Genomic DNA, 12,578 nt, shown 5'->3' with positions numbered 1-12,578 from the left:
CAAAACAGACAAATGGAGAAGTCTGGTATTACACCCACAACACACCTGTTGTACAGGGCAGCCTACGCATCAGGAACTTAAAAATCCGTTTTTGCTCCTGGTGGGTAGCCTGCCATATAAAGTGTGTCGGTAAAACGGCCTCATACTATTGTAACACAACACACCTGTCATGCAGGGCTGCCTAAATGTCAGAGTCTGGAAAACCATTTCTTGCCCTCGCTTGTAGGCTGTTATATAAAGCAGGTCAATAAGACAGCCCGATAGTACTCCCACACAACAGTTCTGTCATGTAGGGTAGCCTGTATGGGGTGATCAGAAAAACACATGTCTCCCTGTGTCTTGCTTGTTTTGGAGATAGGAGGTTGTAAACCCCACACTGCTAATACTCATAAAGTTTGCTGTTTGTGTGTCAAATTTGGTTGACATCTATCCAGGTATTTAGGAGGACATCCTGCACATAAATACATATGTATATATGCTTGCTGCTGTATATACAGGGTGATTCAAAAGTCATTTCTCAGATGACAAATTCGGTATTAGTGGAGACAGTGAAAACTAAAACGAGAGGAATGACCCATTACACCACACCAACGAAATTATTAGTCACATGCATGGACACCAACACACCAAGAACATTAATTGAGCTGCAGGAGAATACCACCAGAGCCTACACAGCAACACCAATAGTGACGTTATGGCTAGTGTCAAACAGTGCCCATCGCCATATTCAGATGTGTCGTCTGCAGGATGACAGTTAGTTTGAAGACCTTTTGCATTAGAGATATGTGTGAACAACTGACTGCGGAAGGTAGTTGCTTAGTACTGTTACGTTTCAGGCCATCATTGACAGTTGATGTAACATTTTGTTTGTACAATTAAAACATATCTGTAGCATGTTTGTCTCTTCATATTTTCACTATCTTCGCTAATTACGACTTTTTCCTATGGGACAAGATTACTGATTCACCAAGGCAGGCTTTTTACCATAGGACATGACTTTTGAATATATATATATATATATATATATATATATATATATATATATATATATATACAGGATGAGTCACCTAACGTTACCGCTGGATATATTTCGTAAACCACATCAAATACTGACGAAACGATTCCACAGACCGAACTTGAGGAGAGGGGCTAGTGTAATTGTTTAATACAAACCATACAAAAATGCACGGAAGTATGTTTTTTAACACAAACCTACGTTTTTTTAAATGGAACCACGTTAGTTTTGTTAGCACATCTGAACATATAAACAAATACGTAATCAGTGCCGTTTGTTGCATTGTAAAATGTTAATTACATCCGGAGATATTGTAACCTAAAGTTGACGCTTGAAACATCCGACGTTCAGTTGCGTGTTGTAACAAACACTTTATTGCAGGGGCCCAAACAACTGCAACATACATCGCGTTTCTACAGAATGATCTGCCAACGTTGCTCGAAAATGTCCCACTGGAAACGCGTCGACGTATGTGGTATCAGCATGATGGTGCACCTGCACATTCCGCAATTAACACTAGGCTGACCCTTGACAGGATGTTCTACGGGCGTTTCATAGGACGTGGAGGACGCATAAATTGGCCAGCCCGTTCTCCTGATCTTACACCTCTGGACTTCTTTCTGTGGGGTACGTTAAAGGAGAATGTGTACCGTGATGTGCCTACAACCCCAGAGGGTTTCTCTATTAAAAGTATAAGAATTACAGACTCTATTCAAATAAATTCTTTGTTTGGTTTATGTTTGCTTTCTGCTAACGAAAATAAAGTTACAATCAGTGAATTAAAAGTTGCCTGGTATTTATTATTGAAACACCAGTAAATATAAACTTCTTCCTCTCACTAGAACTAATTCTCCTTGCATGTCAAATTTATTGTAGTTATTTTATCTAATTTTATGTATTGTTATGAGACTAGATATATGGCAGTGACTAATAAGAGTATTTTGTCGCAAAATATGGCGTCGCGCGAAAATTACGGCGACCGCCATAATTGTTTGCGCTCTGACCAATAACGTAAAAGCTACTATTCCCGTACTGGTGCATTTCTTGACGTGAGCGTGAATTATAAATGTTAACTGTCAAATCACGTAGGGACTGTTTACCCAATATTAAAAGTTTTTGATCTTGTATTGCTACGAGTCGTAGTATTAAGAGACACTGGTTATACTCAAAAGTGGGTAGATGTATGGTGAACCCCAGTGTTCATGCAATTATTAACAGTATTGTGTGTGATTCACGAAATTTTGTCACTTTTTCTAATTCCTTTCAGATATTGTCTTAGATGTCTTTGAAGTTTCAGAGAATATATACACAATTTTGTCGGTTCAGATTAATTTCAGAGCAGTTTCTCGTGAATATTAGAGTTTTCAGTACATAAACAAAGTGTGATCGTGAGCAATTGAGAAGTATAACAAAAAGTGTGGTTTTCCAACTAGAATTTTGGATGACTTCACAGCTCAGATTTTGATAATTATTTTTCCTGTGGGTTGAGGTCATCACATCTTCCACTCGACGTGTACGGCTCGACTGGTGCCGTCACAGGATCATTTGAAAAATGGAATGGCGCGCCGTGGTCTTCAACGATGTAAGCTGAGTTTGCCTGCATGCAAGCGATGGTCTTTTGAGCATATAACTTAGATGTGGAGAGCTCTGTCACAGAATAATGCATTCGTCCAAGACGCACTGGGCTCACCCCAGGCCTTATGGTGTGGGGTGTGACAAGCTACAGCTCTCGCTCACCTGTGGTGTTTTTGGAGGGGACACTAATCAGCACTCGGTACATGCAGCATGTTGTTGGACCCAATCTTTTGCTGTTCTTTCAACAGGAAGGTGATATGGTGTTCCAACAGGATAATGCTCGCCCACTCACTGCCCATGAAATCCAGTATGCTATACTAGACGTTCGTCAACTTCCATGTCCAGCATGATTACTGGACTTGTCTTGATTTGAGCACTTGTGGGGTATGATGAGACAGGATGCACCTCGTCAACCAATAACACTTATAGAACTACGTGAACAGTTCGAGCAGGCGTAGCATAGCGTGTAGCAGGACAGTAATCGCCATCTGTATGATGGACAGGATGTCAGAGTCAACGCCTGCATTGCCGCCTGTGGAGGTTACACCACGTACTAATATGAGGGTTTCACGTGAGTCGATACCTGGTACCTTGTTCTATTGATCTATAAATGTAATCTTTTCATGTACTTCATATGCTCTGTTGCAACACTAAATCTTGAGTTAACTGGAAACCTCTAAAAGGGTGTACTAACTTTTTGTGGCAGTGTATAAATTTAAGTGCCACAATGCAGTTTATATATCTATGTTCAGGCTAATTGTGGTGTCACCGCAAGGCACCATACTTGCTAGGTTGTAGGCTTCAAATCGGCCGCGGTCCGTCAGTACACATCGGACCCGCGAGTCGCCACTGTCGACGCTAGCAGACCGAGCGCCGCCACTCGGCTGGTCTTATGGGACAAGCTAGCGCACTGGCCAGTTCTACAGCCGAATTGAATAGGAATGGTTCACTTGTTATAGCTTCAGAGATGTCATTTGCAGAGACGCTAGTTAGCATAGCCTTCAGCTAAGTCAGTAGCTACGACCTAGCCAGGCGCCACATACAGTTTATGCATTGACAATTGATCTATATGTGTGAAGCGATCAGAATTGTAAAGCAGTTATCGCAGTTTAGTCTATAACTGCTCTTGTAAATATTATTGTACAAAGTCAAGATCGACGTTCATCGCTGATGGTGAATTAAAGCTAAATATTTAATTGTATTCCTATCTACTAACTTCTAATCACCTAAGATGTTCCTGAAACATTCCGTCAAGTACAGTTCATTGATCCTCATGTCAGCGTACGTGATCAACGCGTGAAGTAATGGCCACCCCCTTGTGATCAGACTAAGAGTCAAATCGCGACTCAGCCGGGTCGCCCTTTTTCCACGAGGCCCATAGTTCCGCCTCATACACAACACTAATCTTAGGAACTACTGCCGAGATTCTTATATGGTTTGCACTAACAGATAGATTGATTTACGAGGACGGCTTGTTGGCACAGGAGACAGACAAAAGGCTGCCAAGCTGCAGTACTAGGCTGGTGCGAGCAATGACTACCATGGAGCCAGTGCGGGTTACCATCTACTTCTTAAATGCCCTGTGATGCAATACAAAGCAGATACTAACCTGATGAGAACAGCATACAAGTCGTCCTGCAGCAGATACCTATGTGAGGCCAGGATGGATCAACTTCTTAAATGCCCTGTGATGCAATACAAAGCAGATACTAACCTGATGAGAACAGCATACAAGTCGTCCTGCAGCAGATACCTATGTGAGGCCAGGATGGAACGATAGTTACAGATAATAGCGTTCTCTGCAAACTGTCTGAGGTTACTACATTGCCTGTCAGGTCATTAATATACAGCATGAATAGCAAGAGTCCTAATACAGATTCCTAGGGCGTGCCTGAAGTTACTTCAACATTTGTTGATGACTCTCCTCCGATTATAACATTCTGTGTGCTCCCTGCCAAGAAATACTCATTAAACCACACTTTCGTTTCTACGCCACATAATAGACATTGGTGTGGTGACGAGTCAAAAGCTTTTTGGGTACCAAGAAACGCTGCATCCATCAGACTGCCTTGATCTGTGAGACACTTCATTTCCTCTAGGAATGTAATAATGTTCGAGCTTAAAAAAAAGCTGGACGGTCTTGCAACACAAGAATATTAACGACATTGGTCGTAATTCTGTTTATTGGTGTCGGTACACTTATTATAAACAGGAATGACCTTCACTCTTTTCATTCACATAGATCCATTCGCTGTGTGAGAAATTCTCGATACATGTGGGTTAAGAATGTGTCTAATTCTGCAGCATATTCAGTGTAAGATAGAAGTCTGTCGGGGCGTGGTGCGTTATGTGCTTTGAGCAGTCTTAATCGTTTGTTAATACCTTATTTACGTAGATGACAGGCGAATACTTAGTGAGCACTATATCTGAGACGGCGTAAGTAGCTCCATAGCAATTCATAGCGCTGTTGCTGCGAAGCTCTAACGTCTGCAGGCGAAAACAGTAGCCGTCTACACAACTGTGACAATAGCGAAGCGTTGCCATAGAGACGTTTACAAAATTGTGTTGCATTATTGGCTGGGGTAGGCCTGCGGAGCTGCCGCGCCCATCACACTGCAGCTCTCAGGGATCAGCTTAACGTCGACTCATCTACAGCGATCCACACCGGCTTTACGCAAGCAGCACTTAGCAGTAATAAATTAATGCACAAATCTTCCTTCTGAATCTCTGTTATTGAGTATCGTACCAGAATCCTACGAGTAGTTCCTGAGATTAGCCTTCACATAGCGACAGAAAAATGTGCTGGGGAACTTTATAACACGTACAGCAGGTATGTATAGATTATGGTCAAACTTCACTGTTCTCGGGAGTTGAGGCGACTGATTACTGCTTTTCCCACCAGATACCGCCTCCTCTGTAGTTGACCAGCTCATAGCTTCCAGCATTGCTACGAGATGTCTCTCCAAACGCCAAGGTCAGATAACTACACACACACACACACACACACACACACACAAGAATTGTTACCGCAAATCTCGAAAAGTTCTTGGCCGATTTAGTTTCAATTTTTACACAATACTCCAATGAACATTTGGACGTAAATGGACATAGAGAGCGACAAGAATGAGATATACAGACAGAGAAGGGGGATGAAAAGATGGACACAGAGAGAGAGAGGGGCAAGGAATTTAAGATGTATATGCAATTCCCATACATATTTAGCAATTGCAAAGATTTGCTAGGTTCGCTAGTAAGTATTAAAAAGAGTTGATCGCGAAAATTCTGTGCTTTTATGTTATCAAAGCGATCTCTTTCGATGCAAGTTCAGTTTACATACAGAAATGTAAAGAATCTACATAATTATTGTTGTTATTTTGTAGTCAACAGAATGCTCGTCATCGTGATGGAAGGCTTATTATTGATAAGGCGTAATTGTTTACAGAGAACAGAAACATATTTTATGTAAGCTCAATGATATTTTAAAACCATATTTGATATGATTTTTTTTTAGTTGCTCTTATTTTACCTTTTTTTTTGAGGAAACTGCGGTTTCTAGCTCCTACTAAAAATCTGTATTTTTTTTAAATTTTTACTACAACATCCCTCTATTTCACTACTACATCGTCCCTCTGTTTCGCGTTACAAATCAATAGTTTTCGAATAAAACTTGAATTATTCATTGACAGTTCCGATTTTACTATATATAATGTTTGTTTTTGTGTAACAGGCAGGAGCATAAATAACTATGCAGACCAATCGTCCTTTTATATATCCTCACTCAGTTTCTAGACAGTTCTCTGCTTCGGGTGTCTAGGGGAATTAGTAAGACACTGATAGCATACACAAACGAAGCAGTCGAACTGAGGTAACGACCAAAAGATATGCAATACACCTAACGTACAGGCAACGATCTTAACTGACTAAGGCTACTAGGAAAACTACGATAGCCTACGCTATCATAAGCTGGTCTACGATAGCCTAGGGCAGTTTTGCAACTCGAGCCGCTAGTCACAGATAAAGTAGGTGTCAGACTTCCTATCATTGGTAGGAGGACTGGAAAAACTTGGTCAATCTACAAGTGAGACAGTCTGGAAAACACTTTTGCGTCCCAGCCCAGATTATTGTGCAAGTGTGTGAGATTTGTACGAAAAACGTCTAACAGGGGATATTGAAAATATAGAAGTACTGCAACCCAGAACGGTTTCACAAGGATAGCATTGAGTATGTACAGCCAAACGAATTGTCTTGTGTAGAGGTAATTCAGTTTATGGTCCACCGTGTAGAATTAGGATTAAAATTGAGAGAACAGCGTTAGGTAACTGAATATCATCATTTTCATATAATTTAAACGATATAAGCGGTGCGCACCAGGGAAGTTCTCAGGATGCACTAATGTTATCCGTTTCGTATTTGATTGGCATTTGGAGTTACATCTCGTGCCAATGATGGAGCTGCGAGCTGCTGTGCTGCCCGGTCCAACCAACTGCAGTGCCAGTACGGCCCGGTCTGCCTGACTGCAATGGTGTTCGGTACGGGCTATGGCAATTTGTCTGCTGCCCAACTTTAACACAGTCTGGTGCAAGCTACATTTTCTGTGTGTCTTTTTTCCGCATTCCCATTCGCACTCCTTAAACACTAACTCTATACAACAAAATCTACCCTTAACAGCTTTTGTTTGTTGTGCATCGCAGGTCGTTTAAGAAGTCAACAGTAGCTCGTGCATTCCTCCCAGTAGCGCCATCTCGTGCCGGCCTGGCATTGTAGCTGGACAGCCTTACAAGTGCGTCCTGTGCCCACAAACCTTGCTCGTGAATCCGTCTACCTGTCGGTGAAAACCGTTTCACAACCAGTGCAGTAGTTCCAGAGATTAGCCTTCACACACGGATAGAAAGAAGCACCTGACGACTTTAATTTACAATATGTATCGATCATCACAAGGAGTTTTCCCAGTCACCACTAGATTGCAATAGCGTCTTTTCACAGCAGTGGGGGAAATTTAATTCATCATAGTTCAGTCAGTTTGCATGAAATATTTATAAATTATAAACAGAAACCGTTCGCTTGAACCAGCTCCTCTATTACTGAAAACAGTATCAAAATCCTTTTAATAGCTGCTGGGATTAGCTTGAACATACAGGCAGAACTTTATATATGTGTAGAAGATAGAAGATAAATGGTAGATAGATGGCAGCATGAATTGCCACAGGTTAGCTTGACTCACGGGAGAATTTCACGGAAATGCTGATAAAACTGTACTAGCAGACACTTGAAGATATAAGCAACTATCCAGCGAATGACTGCATACAAATTTTCCAGAATCAGTACAATGAAAAGCGCATAAAGCCATATAAACAGTATTCTTCTTGCGTTCTGCCGCACTCTGATGATAGTGATGTCGAATCATAGACTCATACATTACTTTTATGGCTGTGTCTATTTAGAGCTAAACTATGAATTTGCTGATCGTAAGTGATTATTAAATCCGGTAGTCAAGTTAAAATGAAGCCTCCTCCAAGGAGTATACAACTACCCGGTAACAATTCGCAAGTCACCGAAATGTGATGTAACAGTGTAGACAGCCCTTGATAAATGATCCGATATTACCGCAGTGAAACCAGCAGGAAAGAAACTATAAAAATGGAAGTACAATTCTGGTCTACCTCCACGCGGTGGGGGCACGGACAACAATGTATACATTCGCGGATGGATGCAGCGCTTTGAGAACAAATACAGTCAGGACAAATATTAGACGCCGGGTCATATGAAAACAACAGCAGTGATAACAGATACTATGCACGTTTTTCCCTCAGTCCGCTGCGACTCTGCTGATAATTCTCTGATAACCAGTACCCAGGATAACTGAAAATACTGAGGAGGATGCAATTTACAAGCTTCTCTCTTGAAAGCTGCAACAAGCGCTAGAATGATTTCCATAGTTGTGACAGCCTTTATGACGAACAGTGTATAATCTAAATGTTGCGAACTCCAGACGTTAATTGTAAGTAGAACGTTGGAGAAGTGCTCGTCAAAATGGTTCAAATGGCTCTGAGGACTATGGGACTTAACATCTGTGGTCATCAGTCCCCTAGAACTACTTAAACCTAACTAACCTAAGGACATCACACACATCCATGCCCGAGGGAGGATTCGAATCTACGACCGTAGCAGTCTCGCGGTTCCGGACTGTAGCGCCTAGAACCGCTCGGCCACAGCTACCGGCCAGTGCTCGTCATCTCAAAGATAACTGTTTACAGTTATCTTGTGTCGGGCAGATTTTTTTTCTCCGTCTTAGTAAAGAAACACCGAGTGAACAGAACGTCTGGTACTATACATTGGTGTCCAAAATTAAAGCAACAAACTGCTATATCCCCGTCCTATGTCTAATTCACGATATAACCATACAAACTGTCAACAGATGTTGTTACGATCGTGTTCTGTACGGAAGATGGCTTTTCGATCAACGGACAAATGGCTCTGAGCACTATGGGACTTAACTTCTCAGGTCATGAGTCCCCTAGAACTTAGAACTAATTAAACCTAACTAACCTAAGGACATCACACACATCCATGCCCGAGGCAGGATTCGAACCTGCGACCGTAGCGGTCGCGCGGTTCCAAACTGTAGCGCCTAGAACCGCTCGGCCACTCTGGCCGGCAAAAGTACTGACTCTTTGATGTGGAGGACCATAGGAAAAACGGAAGCAGAAGAGTCGCAAACATATGAGGCCCGATGGCTTAATGTGGATCGTTCTCTTGTTTCTCGGATGAGGTGATAGTCTATGGAGACCGAAACTGTATCCCAGAGACAAGGACAGGGCCGACCTCGGGTGACATCAGAAAGAGTGGGCCGTTATTTGGCTGTAAGGACACGACGGTATCGCCTTAGTACAGTGTTGTGTACGTAGTTCCGCGTAGTCAGTGCATACACAACTTTCCCACTAGAGCGTGCCCCGCTAAGCACAACAGCGTAGGCGCAGTGCTCGTCCGTCTCCGCACTACGAGATGGCGCTGCCATAGAGACGGACCAAATTCTGCTTCCGCCGATCCGCATATTAATATGTAACGCAGGCAATGAGATTGCTGCTAACGTAGAACCTTTTCTACTCGCGGATCACACTCGCGCAGTGATACCTGAACGCGCGAGGTATTATAACGAGTGTACAGACCTCCGATCAGTCAGTCTGCATTTGTCTGCACCAGTCTGTACCAGTCTGTATGAGTTCTACATTTGTCTGTACCAGTCTATAGTCAAGTTTCCGTCTGCGCCTAATAAGATTACCATATTTCTGTACATAGCCATGAAGATAAATGTATAGATACTTTTGTCAAGTATTGGAGATATATGTGAGAATAAAATTAACGTACCAATGCCAAAGGAACTTCAGATTGTCAATTGTAAATAGCATCCAGAACCAAGTTAAGTAATTTTTATGCTTGTTATTTTAATAAATGTGTGTGAAAATTAATCAAGTTCTGTTTAAAGTTGGTCACCATCAATCAGCTACTCTAAGCGTGCAAGAGGCATTTCTATCGTCTGACCTAACGGCAGAAGATAAACACGCCACAATAAGACCACGAGAGATATTGCTGACACCCACCTACTTCGTTATAGCGACAAGTCAAATAATCCGATGGTGTGTGTACCGAAGGTCTTACAGTACGCACACCACATACAGGCATCTGACCCCGCAGCATCCCCTGGACGTGCTGTATCGAGGCAAACGGTATACAGAAGGCTTCAGCAGAGTGGCCTTTATTGTTGGAGACCTGCTCTCTGTTTACCTCTGGCGTGTCTTCACAGAAGGGAACGTCTAGAATGGAGCTGTCAACATGCCACCTGAACCGCCGAACGGTGATGAGTCCCGATTTGGTCTGGAAAGTGATTCTCGACGGATTCGCATCTGGAGGATACGTGGAACACGATTTTGGTACCCATACACTGTGGAAAGAGACCGACATCGAGGAGCATCGCTAATGGTGTGGCAGGTTGACCACTCGGACATCTCTCCATGAAATTGTACGGTTGGATCAGCAAGATTTAACTGATGTCAGGTATCGTGAGGAGATCTTGGGCTGTTGTGAGGTGCTCTGGGCCCAGACTTCGTACTGATGGACGATAATGCTCGACCTCATAGAGCATGGGTGGTTTATGTTTTTTGCGCGCATAGCGTGGCGTGCTCGCTCTCCCGATTTGAATCGCATAGAGCATGTCTGGGGTGCACAAAGCAGACGGGTTGCATCACGTCAGTATCCATCAACCACTCTCCAAAACTTGTGGCTAGCTCTGCAGGAAGAATGGGCGTTATTGCCTCAACACTAGATTGATGACATCACTCACAGCATGTCCCGTCGTTATCAGGTCTGCATTGGTGCCAGAGGTGGTCACACCCCATACTGAGCACATTAACCAATTGTCAGAAAGTGTGTGCAAATCCATTAAGTTGGAAAAAAACGAAGAACATTTTTGTCTACCCTTATACTTGGTGTAGTTGATTACGTTATGATTCTTTACATTGTTTCTACTTTACTATCACCTGTTTGAACCATTTGCGGCAAAATAAACGAAACATTGCAAAATTTCCGTTTCAATTTTGGACACCACTGTATGTAAAAAGAACTACATAATATTAGATACGAAATGAAGCTAAACTGTTTGGGCTCGGACTTAGGTCATAGTCACCGATATATAAACGCAGTTAATGAATCAGGGACTAAATAGAACTTATCCTTGATTTCTTGCCTATGTCTAATTCCTGATCAACGGGTAGAACGGCGTAGTGTCAACAACAACACTGAGCCACGGTTATCCGGAAGCGGTTGGCGAACATTCACGGCCCGCTGTGGTTCACCTTCAAATAATTTCACCTCCCAGACAAGGCAAGGACTCTCGTGTTGAGGCCGGCCAACTAACGGAACCGGTTCTCGCGGTGACTGGCGGCTTTGCACTGTGTATGCTTTTCTGATTAGTTTTGTTTTCTGTGCTCGTTGTTGTCACTACGTTTCAGGCACTCTGTTGCGTGAGAGGGCACAGATTCAGTTCTGAATGGAGCGACGCCGTTTTCCCACATGGAATGTTGAATCACTGTACACCAAATCACATTCCTAGGAGGAGTGTGCGTTTGTAGCACGTCATATGAACATCATCTACGCAACTCTGCAACTCCTACAAGGGAAGTACGTGGCTCCTACGCACAGAACCGCACAAAAATGTGCTTAGAATATAAATCGTCCGTCCCAAAAAACAATGATACGAGCCACTCGCATGCTAAATTGGTCGTTTTACCAAGAGAGATATTTCAATGATCACCTATTCGAGGTATACGAGACGAACTTTGGTAACGCGAAGAAACAAAATAACTAAACAACAGGACCAAACCACACATATTTCCATATCGTCACTTAACGCTGTGTACTTCTTTACATAATAAAAGCTCGTCATGAGAAGGATCGCTGATTTTGTAAGACTTCAACGTGAGAAACCTTAAGTAAATTTACACTACTGTCTTTTCATCCTCACACTTTTCTCTGTGTTATAAAGTTAACTCTCTACGCCGAATTACAAGCCTGCATTACAGTTTGCTTGGCCAAAGCCAGGTTATGATATTGGCATATCTGAGATTGCCGTAAATGTTGGTACTAGAATCGGGACAAAATCCAAATGTGGCCAGCGCGACTGAGTACCAAGCGGGCGACCCGCGGTCGGTTCCGGCCGAGTCAGAGATCATATCTGGGTTGTGGTCTTCACCATCATTCCTCTTCATCGACGTGCGAGTCGCTGAAGCAGCGTAAAATGAAGAGACTTGTTCTAGGCGGCCGAACAATCCCAGACCGCCAGATGGGGCGTCCTGGCCAATAATGTCACACGATCATTTCATTCCAGAAGTATAACACTGTTACATTAACGCCAGAGTTGCAAAACGTGCCGTTGGAGATTTGCTTTTAGAATATTGTCTTTTCAAAATTTTCTTTTACGATAGTTGGCAACTGC

General features: G+C 42.8%; 1 protein-coding gene across 1 annotated transcript in view; it reads right to left on the bottom strand.

Annotated features, from left to right (window-relative positions):
• LOC124594757 (L-threonine 3-dehydrogenase, mitochondrial) overlaps positions 1 to 12,578 on the bottom strand; it is a 303,130-nt gene that overhangs the window by 97,525 nt on the left and 193,027 nt on the right. The gene's annotated exons all lie outside the window — the stretch shown is intronic.

Source organism: Schistocerca americana, chromosome 2 (genome assembly GCF_021461395.2).
Source record: "Schistocerca americana isolate TAMUIC-IGC-003095 chromosome 2, iqSchAmer2.1, whole genome shotgun sequence".
Classification (NCBI taxonomy): Eukaryota; Metazoa; Arthropoda; class Insecta; order Orthoptera; family Acrididae; genus Schistocerca; species Schistocerca americana.
The sequence above is the reverse complement of the archived record's forward strand: the minus strand, read 5'-3'. Positions and strand labels throughout refer to the sequence as shown.